Genomic DNA, 13,810 nt, shown 5'->3' on the forward strand with positions numbered 1-13,810 from the left:
TGCTTCACAGACAGGTACTCTGGAACGTCTCCGGAGCAGGACCTATCGAGAAGGAACGGTGCCGGCAATCAAACACAATCATATGCAACAATATGATGCATGAGCATGGCATGTAGATGTGATGCTGTTTGAGCTAATGCAACTAGTATTCAATTGAATGAAGTCCATTTGAACAAAAGGTTCAAATGCAACTCCAAAAATAAGTCTCTTAATATGCCATAATGTGTTTTCTCATATTCAGCATGTATAAGTTGGTTTGTCATGCATGAAACTAGTACAGATGGAAAGATTGCATTTTTCTGATAATTTTTCATATATAAATTATTTCAATCTGAGCTACGGTTGAATTTCTATGAATTTTTGAAGTTTAAATCAATTTCTGGAATTTCCTGATTTAATTTAAATCCAGAAATTATATATTGCGTCAGCATTGAGTAAGCATGACGTCAGCAGTCAACTGGGCTGGTCCGGGTCAAACCTGACGTGTGGGACCCACACGTCAGTGACAGGGGGGTTAAACAGGGGTTAATTAACTTAATTAACAGATTAGGGGGGGTCGGGCCCACTGGTCAGTGTTAGTGGCTAATTAGGTTTAGTTATTTTTTTTAACTAAAATTAGCAGGGCCTGGCCCCACTAGTCAGCGACCCTGGGGGGTCAAATCCCAGGTCAAACAAGTCAGACCCGCCGGCGGTTAGTCGCCGGCGAGGCCTGAACGCGACGGAGGGCTGCGGAATCGTCGCTCCGGCGACCAATCGTGCGGCGGAGAGCACCTACGCGAAGCCCAGGCTCGCGCGCATCCTGTGGCGCCCTCTGTTTCACCGGAAACGGCCTATATCGCCGGCGGCGACCACTTGGGCGGCGACCGGAGTTCGGGATAGCGCGGGCGTGGGGCTGCAGCTCGCGTTCGAGCGAACGGAGGGCACAGGCGGTAGCTACGAGGCAGCAGGAGCACATCGAGCTACTACGCGAGGCGGAGGTGCTCGGGGGCATGGAGCTCGCCGGCCATGGCGGACGGCGGCTTCGGGCGCTCGCGGGGCAGCGGCTACAGGGCACGCGCGAGAGAGAGAGGTGAGGGGAAAGGAAGAGGGGCTCACGGCGGACTCGCAGAGCAGGCCGGTGTGCTCGGGGACGTCCTGCGTCCGGCGAATCGACGGCGATGGCGGCGAGGTCGATCTCCGGCGTCGGTGGTGAAGAAGACAACGGCGTCGGCGATGGAGCGCGTCCGGAGGTGCGTGGCTTGACGAGGAGGTAGAGGGGGTCGAGGCGGAGCTGGGAAGCGTGTCAGGGAGGCGAGGGGAGGCCGGTGGCCATGGCAACGGCGAGCGATGGCGGCGGCTGCGCCCGGGTGCGCTCGGGGAAGAGAGAACCAGGGAGGAGGGAGAGCGAGAGGGAGGGGAAAAGGACCGGGGCGGCTGCGTGGCGACGTTCGGTCCATCCAGAGCGGCGCGGGGAGGACAGGCAGGCAGGGAGGGAGGAGGCGTGGCGCGGTGGCGCGCGCGCGCGCCGGGCACGCTCCGTTCCCCTGTCGGGAAGGAAGACGACAGAGGAGGGGGGCCAGGTGGGCTGGGCCGCCTCCTGGCTGGGCCGGCCTGCTGCTGCTGGGCTGCGCAGGGGAGAGCCCCAGGTAAGCACAGGTGAGGTTTTCCTGTTTTTATTTCCCTTTTTCTATTTTTTCTGACATTTGTTTGGTTTAATAAAAATACTAAACCATTTTATTTGCTTATGCCAATTTTTGTAGGGGCTAATGGTATTATTCCAGAGCTCCTTCAACAAATGGCACAATTTTTGGACATATATTCAAATATATAATAATATATTCCAATGCAAATATTATCGAATTAATCCAAATGGCCAAAATAATTATCCATGAGCTCCTAAAAATATTGTTTTGATTTTTATCTCTGTCCAATATTTTCAGAGAGCAACATGAGCATTTTCTTGGACCCTTTTGGAGAAATTTTTATTTGGGTCATTTTCAAAAATGATTCTGAGGGTTCCACCAATCCTCATTTCAAATTTAAATGAAATTTAAATATGATGCACAAATGGCTAGCTAGTCTAAGTCATACCAGACTAGGGATGTGACAACTCGCCCCCACTTGAAAGAATCTCGTCTCGAGATTCAGGGGTCGACGGAAAGAAAGCGGGGTACTCCAGTCGAAGACGATCTTCTCGCTCCCAAGTAGCTTCTCTCTCGGAATGATGAGACCACTGAACTTTGAGAAACTTGATGTTCTGACGTCGAGTGACACGCTCTGCTTGATCAAGAATGCGAACCGGGTACTCTCGGTATGTGAGGTTATCTTGGAGATCAAGCGTTTCGTGGTCCACTCCGCGGATGGGATCCGAGAAGCAACGCCTGAGTTGAGAGACGTGGAAGACATCATGAACTCGAGAAAGATGTGGGGGTAGTTCCAACTGGTAGGCAACCTCTCCTCGTTTAGCGAGAATACGAAAAGGACCAATGTAACGAGGAGCCAACTTGCCCTTGATACCGAAACGATGGGTACCCTTCAAAGGAGTAACCCGAAGGTAAGCTTGGTCGCCAATTTCATAAGTCATATCCTTATGATGACGATCGTACTGGCTTTTCTGACGAGACTGGGCTGTTTTCAAATTCTCACGAATGATGCGAACTTGCTCTTCTGCCTCCTGGATCATGTCCGGTCCAAAGAATTGTCTTTCACCGGTTTCTGACCAGTTCAAAGGTGTTCGACATCTTCGTCCATAGAGAACCTCAAAAGGAGCTTTCTTGAGGCTGGATTGGTAGCTATTGTTATAAGCAAACTCGGCGAAAGGAAGACATTTCTCCCAATCCATACCGAAGGAGATAACGCAAGCTCTAAGCATGTCTTCGAGAATTTGATTGACCCGTTCCACCTGACCACTCGACTGAGGGTGGAAAGCGGTACTGAAGGAAAGATGGGTTCCCATGGCAGTTTGGAAACTCTCCCAAAAATGAGAAGTGAAAAGACTGCCACGGTCTGAATTGATCTCTAGTGGAACACCATGAAGTGACACTATTCGAGAAATATATAAGTCAGCAAGCTGACCAGCAGTGATACTTTCCCGAACAGGAAGGAAGTGAGCCACTTTGGAAAGACGATCAACGACTACGAAGATAGCGTTATTCCCTTTCTTGGTCCTGGGAAAGCCGGTAATGAAGTCCATACCAACTTTATCCCATTTCCACTCAGGAATAGCTAAAGGCTGAAGGGTGCCAGCAGGTCTTTGATGCTCTGCCTTAACGCGACGACAAACGTCACATTTAGCAATGAACTCAGCGATTTCTCTCTTCATCCTAGTCCACCAGAACCTCTGGCGTAGATCCTGATACATCTTAGTACTACCGGGATGAATTGTGAGAGGAGATTCATGCGCCTCCTTAAGAATCAATTGTCGAAGATGTTGCTTCTTGGGGACCACCAGGCGGTTCCCAAAGAAAACAACACCTCGATCATCTATAGAGAAACTACCAGCAATACCCTTGGCAATGTTTCTCTTGATCCGGGTAATCCCCGTATCATGCTTCTGGGCTTCTATGATAAGATCCACAAGGGTAGGTTTCGCCACCAAGGTAGAAAGGAATCCGTGAGGAGCAATGTGAAGATTAAGCTTACAGAATTCCTCATGGAGAAGTGGTTGGCCTTGCTGCAACATGAGATTGTTGCAATAGGATTTACGGCTTAGAGCATCAGCCATGACATTGGCTTTGCCTGGGGTGTAGGTAATCCCTAGATCATAATCTGTGATTAACTCCAACCAACGTCTTTGCCTAAGGTTCAAATCTGGTTGGGTGAAGATATACTTGAGACTCTGGTGATCGGTGTAGATCTCGCAACGTTTACCAAGGAGGTAATGTCGCCAGGTCTTGAGTGCATAGACTACGGCTGCAAGCTCTAGATCATGTGTGGGATAATTATCCTCATGTGGATGCAACTGTCGAGATGCATAGGCAATCACATGACGTTCCTGCATAAGAATGCAACCTAGTCCCTGTCGTGAGGCATCGCAGTAGATAATAAAGTCTTTAGTGAAATCCGGTGGCACAAGTATGGGAGCAGAAGTCAGGCGCCTTTTCAGTTCCTGAAAACTGTGTTCACACTGTGGGGACCACTCAAACTTTTTATCTTTCTTGAGAAGTTCCGTGAGGGGTTTGGCTACTTTGGAGAAGTTTTCAACAAAGCGGCGACAATAGCTGGCTAGACCAAGGAAACTCCTAACTTGTTTAACGGTCTCAGGTGGAGTCCAATCGAGAACAGCCTGAACTCTCTCGGGATTGACAGCAATGCCCTTACCAGAGATTACGTGGCCTAGGTAGGTCACTTCTGGCAACCAAAATTCACACTTGGAGAACTTGGCATAAAGGCGGTGCTCTCTGAGTTTTTCTAAAACAAGTCTAAGATGTTCGGCATGCTCTTCCTCGTTCTTCGAGTAAATAAGAATATCATCGAGGTAAACCACGACGAACTTATCTAAGTACTCCATGAAGATCGAGTTCATCAGGCGGGAGAATGTGGCTGGGGCGTTGGTTAGGCCGAAGGACATGACGGTGTATTCATACTGACCATAACGAGTGACAAAAGCTGTCTTGGGAATGTCCCCGTTTCTGATCTTGATTTGATGGTAGCCTAACCTTAAATCCATCTTGGAAAAGACTGAGGATCCAGCGAGCTGATCATACAGGTCGTTGATCCTGGGGAGCGGATACTTGTTCTTTATCGTGACCAAATTAACGGGACGATAATCAACGACCATCCGGTCCGTACCGTCTTTCTTCTTGACAAAGAGGACGGGGCAAGCCCAAGGAGAAGAACTAGGACGGATGAAACCCTTTTGCAAGGACTCATCAAGTTGTTTCTTAAGCTCGGCTAGTTCTAAGGGTGCCATCTTGTAGGGTCTCCTAGCGATTGGAGCAGTTCCTGGGATAAGATCTATGACGAACTCTACATCTCTGTCAGGCGGAACACCTGGCAGTTCCTCTGGAAAGACATCCGGAAAGTCACGGACTACCGGGATATCTTCAAGGTCTGGAAGAGGACTGGCATTAAGGGAATAGAGCTGACGCTTTGCAACTCTAGTGGAGACAATGGCTATCTTGCCAGATGGGTGTGTGAGCTGAACAGACCTGGTGAAACAATCAATCTTGGCATGATGAGCTGTCATCCAGTCCATACCCAAGATGATGTTAATATCCGAAGACTTGAGAGATATCAAGGAAGCAAGGAATGCAAGTCTGTCCACAAGGATTTCATTGCCATAACTTATCCTAGAAGTTTGCCATTTGGATCCAGGAGTTTGAATAAGTAGTGGAGAGGGCATATCACAAAATGACATGTCGTGCAAGCGGGCATAGCTTTCAGAAATGAAGGAATGAGACGCTCCAGTATCGAACAAAACCGATGCCGGATGACAGTTGACAAGGAGTGTACCAAGAACGACATCTGGATCATCATGAGCGGCTTTAGCTGAGACGTGATGCACACGTCCATGTTCAGTGGGAGCTGACTTGGCACTGATCATCTTGCGTGATGGCTTACCATGGCCAATAGACTTCTCGGGCTGGGGTGGAGCAACTCTGGTCTGAGTGCAAATACGGGCAATGTGGCCTGGCTCTCCGCACTTGTAACAAATCTTGGAGGTAGGATGTGGACCTGCATTGGAAGGCGGTCCACCAATAGGCCTGGGTGGAGCATACTGCTGAACTTGATGAGGTGCCACATAAGATGGCCTCGATACATATTTGGGTGGAAGAGCGGAGTTTGGAACCCAAATCCGGCGCTTCTGAGAGCTAGAACCGGAGGAAGATCCCAAAGCACGAGTGTGCTTACGAGACTCCTCGTAAGTGAGTTGAGCTGTCTCTGCATTAATGGCTTTGTTCACAAGGGCTTGGAATGTATCACAATGATGCAGGTGGAGATCACGACGCAACTTGGGGTTGAGACCCTTCCGGAACCTAGCCTGCTTCTTGGCGTCCGTGGACACCTCTTCTGTGGCATAACGGGCGAGGTTCTCAAACTCTCTACTATAGGCATCAACAGCCATCTTACCCTGGGTGAAACTACAGAACTCTTCTCTCTTGCGATCAATGAGGGCTTCAGGAATGTGATGCTCGCGAAAAGCCTCAACGAAATCCCTCCAGGTGGAAGTCTGGCCAGCTGGAAGCATAGCCTCATAGTTCTGCCACCAAAGACTAGCAGGACCTTCCAGGTGGTGTGCAGCATAGGTGACCTTGTCACTTTCGGCTACGCTCGCGGAATGCAGCTTATGAGTGATGCTACGGAGCCAGTCATCTGCATCGAGTGGCTCGATGGAATGATGGAAGGTAGGTGGGTGCAAGCGAATGAAGTCATGAATGGTCACAGGCTTATTGGACTGATGTGCGGTGTTCTCCTCGATACGTGCCAACAAGCGGTTGGACTCACGCTTGTTCCTCTCCATCTCTAGCATGAACTCTGTCAACGAAGGCTGATCAGGAGGATCCTCATCCCTACCATCTCCGTGGTTCTGGCTACGAGCAACGGAACTTCGCTTAGCTGATGACATCCTGAGAAACGAACCAAGGACGGAATCAGCATCAACTATGGACTGTAGAATGTAGGACAAGGAATTAGTATCTCTCGAACTCCTAGGGAAATTTCGGCAGCATAACGGCAGTAAAATGCTCAGAATGAGACATCCTACTAAAAATGGGGTGGTAACATACTCATCAACATTACTCAAGGTTCTGAGATCATACTAAACAGACTACACCGGAAATACTCAAAACTAGGGTATGACTCTGATCAACCAATCCTATGGAACTACGGAGTAGTAACACGTGATCCTGATAGACGGAAGAGAAGCCTAGTTCCTTAACCCCGTCGGAAAGATAGGACGACTCAGATCAGAAGGCCATGAGGTATAAGGAGTAAAAAGAGCCTTACGTTCCAACCCACAATCAATTCCCTTACATAACTAAAGATTTCTAGACTCAACTTCGACCAGTATGGCTTGGTAAACCTACAGGCAGTCAGGCTCTGATACCAACGCTGTCAGGACCCCGACTCGATGCCACATCGATCTAGCATGTAACACCTCATATCGCTTTGCGGCCTCACGCACGGTATCCCCACGGGTGTCGCCTTACCTTTGCCCGGGACCGTTTGCGCATTTTGGCACACGTATATGATGGTGTCGCTAGCATCCATATGATAAAGAGCCCGGGCTGACATGGCTAGTCGTAAACCCAAAGTGGCACTAACTTACAGGGACAGGCATTCATGACCCAGCATCGAACGTGTCGGTCATCAGCGAGTGAATCCAGGCTGTAGCACTGGGCTAACAGGACTCCGGTGAACCGGGCTGTAGCGGGCTAGCAGGACTCCGGTATTCATCGCGTGACATTTCCCCGAAGGGACAGACACAGGATCGAAGAAGGACACATGCCGGCCAGCCTAAGTGTTCCGGAGCAGTAGCAAGCTACCAGGGCTCAGTGGAAGCACTAGGAGACATTTCCCGGTAAGAGAGGCTACTAAGGAATAAACAACTAGATAGTCAGATCCCACACATAGCAATACACATTACACGTACGCATAACATGCAAGTATGTGCTGTACAACATGGCATCACAGCATAACTCAACAACTCATATAGATAAAGGCTCAGAAGAGCCATCATAGCATTTATTGCAAACAGGGGTCACAAGACCCATCACACAGAGCATACAAGCAACAAGCGGAAGCATTACATGTCTGGGTACAGACATCTACAAATGAAAAAGGCTGAAGAGCCTGACTATCTACAACATCCGATCAAGATCGTAGCTGAGGTACTAGCTACTAGTCGAAGTCCATGAGAACACTAGTAAGACCGAAGTCTCCGCTGCAAAAACATAAATAAAGCAACATGAGTACAAAGGTACTCAGCAAGACTTACATCAGATCCTATCATACATGCATTTGTATCAAGAGGGTAATGTGGGGTTTAGTTGCAGCAAGCCAGCTTTGACTCTGTGGCTATCCTGTTCTACGACTACCAGAAACTCTGGAGGTGAAACAACGTACACGAGTCCACTAATCACCACACAATACACTACTATGGACTCATCCCCGTCTCCCTACGAGAAGGCCATCCATAGCACTCACACTTGTCTTGAGCATTTTAGGGTATCCACTTCAAGTTGTCTATGTACCATGTAAGCATCCAAGAAGTCCATAACCGCGGACCCGGCTATTCGAATAGATCATGTTAACCCTGCAGGGGTGTACTTCTTCACACACGCTCTCGCCACTTACCGCCATGTACACGTCATGTATCTCGGCAACCTTCAAGCGGAAGCCTGGCGAGGGTGTCGGCCACGACCTGACTAACCACACAAGACCCTAATCCAGGTTTATCGCCTATTCGGGTTCCATCCGCAAGGAGATCCGGCCGGGGTTTCACTCACGGCCCCAAACGATGTGTGCAGGGTTCCCAAGCCCACCTCGCCGGATGGATCTACGCTTGGTACACCGTGCCACTGGTGCCTAGTCTGTCCCAAGCCCACCTGGCCGGGTGCCACTTGGTAGACTACTAACACTACCTACAAACACCAGAAACTAGTTGCGACTCCTGGACAGAGACCAAGTTGGTTAATAAGCCGAGAGGGGTCGAGTTACCGGAACCCAATGTGTGGTAGTATCGAGTCATTGGACAACATACGTAGAACTCAGTGCTTAAGGACGGTTCCAGTGAGACAACCCACCATGTACTCCTACATGGCCTCTCACCGCTACCTTTACCAAATCGTGTTCACACACTTAACTCTCAGCATCAGAACATATCGTAACACTCCAATTCATTCCCAATGAACCAGACCTGACACAACTCTAAGCAATAGCAGGCATAGCATGGTAGGAACACATCAGTGGCTTCAATCAACTCCTACACATGCTAGTGGGTTTCAACTATTTACTGTGGCAATGACAGGTCATGCAGAGGAATGGGTTCAACTACCGCAGCACAAAGTAGCAGATGAATCGTTGTTGTCCTAATGCAATAACTGAGAGCAGGAGCGAGAGAGTAGGGTTTTATCGAAATGAACAAGGGGGTTTGCTTGCCTGGTAAATCAACAAGGGAGGCACTGCTTCACCGACAGGTACTCTGGAACGTCTCCGGAGCAGGACCTATCGAGAAGGAACGGTGCCGGCAATCAAAACACAATCATATGCAACAATATGATGCATGAGCATGGCATGTAGATGTGATGCTGTTTGAGCTAATGCAACTAGTATTCAATTGAATGAAGTCCATTTGAACAAAAGGTTCAAATGCAACTCCAAAAATAAGTCTCTTAATATGCCATAATGTGTTTTCTCATATTCAGCATGTATAAGTTGGTTTGTCATGCATGAAACTAGTACAGATGGAAAGATTGCATTTTTCTGATAATTTTTCATATATAAATTATTTCAATCTGAGCTACGGTTGAATTTCTATGAATTTTTGAAGTTTAAAACAATTTCTGGAATTTCCTGATTTAATTTAAATCCAGAAATTATATATTGCGTCAGCATTGAGTAAGCATGACGTCAGCAGTCAACTGGGCTGGTCCGGGTCAAACCTGACGTGTGGGACCCACACGTCAGTGACAGGGGGGTCAAACAGGGGTTAATTAACTTAATTAACAGATTAGGGGGGGTCGGGCCCACTGGTCAGTGTTAGTGGCTAATTAGGTTTAGTTATTTTTTTTAACTAAAATTAGCAGGGCCTGGCCCCACTAGTCAGCGACCCTGGGGGGTCAAATCCCAGGTCAAACAAGTCAGACCCGCCGGCGGTTAGTCGCCGGCGAGGCCTGAACGCGACGGAGGGCTGCGGAATCGTCGCTCCGGCGACCAATCGTGCGGCGGAGAGCACCTACGCGAAGCCCAGGCTCGCGCGCATCCTGTGGCGCCCTCTGTTTCACCGGAAACGGCCTACATCGCCGGCGGCGACCACTTGGGCGGCGACCGGAGTTCGGGATAGCGCGGGCGTGGGGCTGCAGCTCGCGTTCGAGCGAACGGAGGGCACAGGCGGTAGCTACGAGGCAGCAGGAGCACATCGAGCTACTACGCGAGGCGGAGGTGCTCGGGGGCACGGAGCTCGCCGGCCATGGCGGACGGCGGCTTCGGGCGCTCGCGGGGCAGCGGCTACAGGGCACGCGCGAGAGAGAGAGGTGAGGGGAAAGGAAGAGGGGCTCACGGCGGACTCGCAGAGCAGGCCGGTGTGCTCGGGGACGTCCTGCGTCCGGCGAATCGACGGCGATGGCGGCGAGGTCGATCTCCGGCGTCGGTGGTGAAGAAGACAACGGCGTCGGCGATGGAGCGCGTCCGGAGGTGCGTGGCTTGACGAGGAGGTAGAGGGGGTCGAGGCGGAGCTGGGAAGCGTGTCAGGGAGGCGAGGGGAGGCCGGTGGCCACGGCAACGGCGAGCGATGGCGGCGGCTGCGCTCGGGTGCGCTCGGGGAAGAGAGAACCAGGGAGGAGGGAGAGCGAGAGGGAGGGGAAAAGGACCGGGGCGGCTGCGTGGCGACGTTCGGTCCATCCAGAGCGGCGCGGGGAGGACAGGCAGGCAGGGAGGGAGGAGGCGTGGCGCGGTGGCGCGCGCGCGCGCCGGGCACGCTCCGTTCCCCTGTCGGGAAGGAAGACGACAGAGGAGGGGGGCCAGGTGGGCTGGGCCGCCTCCTGGCTGGGCCGGCCTGCTGCTGCTGGGCTGCGCAGGGGAGAGCCCCAGGTAAGCACAGGTGAGGTTTTCCTGTTTATTCCCCTTTTTCTATTTTTTTCTGACATTTGTTTGGTTTAATAAAAATACTAAACCATTTTATTTGCTTATGCCAATTTTTGCAGGAGCTAGATATATTATTCCAGAGCTCCTTTATAAATGGCATAATTTTTGGACCATATTTCATATATATAGAAATATATTTCCAATGCAAATATTATCGAATTAATCCAAATGGCCAAAATAATATCCATGAGCTCCTAAAAATATTGTTTTGATTTTTATCTCTGTCCAATATTTTTGAGGGCATCATGAGCATTTTCTTGGATCCTTTTGGAGAAATTTTTATTTGGGTCATTTTTTAAAAAAAGATTCTGAGGGTTCCACCAATCCTCATTTCAAATTTAAATGAAATTTAAATATGATGCACAAATAGCTAGCTAGTCTAAGTCATACCAGACTAGGGATGTGACAGGTGTTTTCTTCAATATGCAATTCCGTTGCATATTGAGCTCCACTTAATTTGTAGGGTTGCTTGTGCACATTGCCATGCCATGCTTCATTAAACCGGACATGCATCATACTTGATTGTGCATCGTGCCATGATTATGTGGTGGTTGTTTACCATGATTGTTTGCTTCTTTCCGGTGTTGCTTCTTCGGGTTGGTTCTGATAACGTTGCGTTTGTGAGGATCCGTCCATCTACGTCCGTTTGTCTTCTTCATGGACTCGTTCTTCTTCCTTGCGGGATCTCAGGCAAGATGACCATACCCTCGAAATCACTTCTATCTTTGCTTGCTAGTTGCTCGCTCTTTTGCTATGCCTATGCCACGATACCTACCACTTGCTTATCATGCCTCCTATACTGTTGAACCAAGCCTCTAACCCACCTTGTCCTAGCAAACGGTTGTTTGGCTATGTTACCGCTTTGCTCAGCCCCTCTTATAGCGTTGTTAGTTGCAGGTGAAGATGAAGTTTGTACCTTGTTGGTACATGGATATGTTGTTCCTTGTTGGAACATGTTTACTTGTTGGGATATCACAATATATCTTATCTAATTAATGCATCTATATACTTGGTAAAGGGTGGAAGGCTCGTCCTTATGCCTGGTGTTTTGTTCCACTCTTGCCGCCCTAGTTTCCATCATATCGGTGTTATGTTCCCGGATTTTGCGTTCCTTACGCGGTTGGGTTATAATGGGAACCCCTTGACAGTTCGCCTTGAATAAAACTCCTCCAGCAAGGCCCAACATTGGTTTTACCATTTGCCACCTAGCCTTTTCTTTCCCTTGAGTCGGCCGGCTCAAGGGTCATCTTATTTTAACCCCCCGGGCCAGTGCTTCTCTAAGTGTTGGTCCAACTGAGCGATGTCCGAGGCTACCAGGGGCAACTCTGGACTGGCTTACCCGGTGTCTGGCTCATCCGGTGTGCACTGAGAACGAGATATGTGCAGCTCCTATCGGGATTTGTCGGCACATCCTGGTGGCTTTGCTGGTCTTGTTTTACCATTGTCAAAATGTCTTGTAATCGGGATTCCGAGTCTGATCGGGTCTTCCCGCTAGAAAGAATATCCTTCGTTGACCGTGAGATCTTGTGATGGGCTAAGTTGGGACACCCCTGCAGGGATTTGAACTTTCGAAAGCCGTGCCCGCGGTTATGGGCAGATGGGAATTTGTTAATGTCCGGTTGTAGAAAACTTAAAGTTTATCTTAATTAAAACACATCAACCGCGTGTGTAACCGTGATGGTCTCTTTCCGGCGGAGTCCGGGAAGTGAACACGGTGTTGGAGTAATGCTTGACGTAGGTTGTTCTAGGATCACTTCTTGATCATAGTTGTTCGACCGTGCTTTGCCTTCTCTTCTCGCTCTCTTTTGCGAATATGTTAGCCACCATATATGCTAGTCGCTTGCTACAACTCCACCTCATACCTTTTACCTTACCCATAAGCTTAAATAGTCTTGATCGCGAGGGTGTGAGATTGCTGAGTCCCCGTGACTCATAGATTCTTCCAAAACCAGTTTGCAGGTGCCGTTGATACCGTGCAGGTGATGCAACCGAGCTCAAGGAGGAGCTCAATGAAGACCATGTTTGTTATGTTGTTCCGTTTTTCAGTTGATCAGTAGTGGAGCCCAGTTGGGACGATCGGGGATCTGTGTAGCATTTGGGGTAGTCTTCTTTTATTTTGGTTCCATAGTCGGACCTTGATTATATCTGGATGATGTAATGCTCTATTCATGTATTGTGTGAAGTGGCGATTGTAAGCCAACTATGTATCTCTTTCCCTTATGTATTACATGGGTTGTGTGAAGATTACCTCACTTGCGACATTGCTTTCAATGCGGTTATGCCTCTAAGTCGTGCTTCGACACGTGGGAGATATAGCCGCATCGAGGGCGTTACATTAGCATTGGTCATCCTCTGACGCCAACTGCTCAGGATGCATCGTGGGATGATCACCCACAGAGACAAGACACTCCAAGATCTCCCCAACCGCAAGCTACCCCATTAGTGCAAGATGCTGATGACTTTGAGGCCCAGCACACTCCATCTCCACAAGCGTCGCCCACATTACGCAGGCTTCGCAAAGGACCAAGGCCCCAAGTCACTCCCACAATGCACATATATGAATCCGAAGCCAAAATGGCTGAAGATATTCCGGCTGCATCAGTCGATGAAGAAGAAGATGAAGAAGAAGCCCCAAGAGTTACAAGAGTTGCTACACCTCCGTCTCACCAAGATGTTGTTCTCGAGGAGAATGTGACCGACCCTCCAGCTTCTGAAGTGGAGGTCAACAACCCTGAGGCGGCCACCAATATCGCCGCTGACGCCAATGACATTGTCATGGCTGAAGCCAGTACGGTGCCAGAAGCCAATGTGGCACCAGAAGCCAATGTGGCACCAAAAGTCAATGCAGCACCTGAAGTCCAAGCACCTGAAGCACATGTGGCGCCTGAAGCCCATGAAGACAATGCCAATGCCCCGGTCCCCCCTCCAAGACCTCACACAATGGAGCTGGCATTTGATCGTGGTCAGCCAGTTATGGTTCGCTGGCCCATTCTGACTCCTCCGCCTGTTGCTGGTCCACAATTTG

This window comes from Triticum aestivum, chromosome 4A (genome assembly GCF_018294505.1).
Source record: "Triticum aestivum cultivar Chinese Spring chromosome 4A, IWGSC CS RefSeq v2.1, whole genome shotgun sequence".
In the NCBI taxonomy this organism is placed as follows: domain Eukaryota; kingdom Viridiplantae; phylum Streptophyta; class Magnoliopsida; order Poales; family Poaceae; genus Triticum; species Triticum aestivum.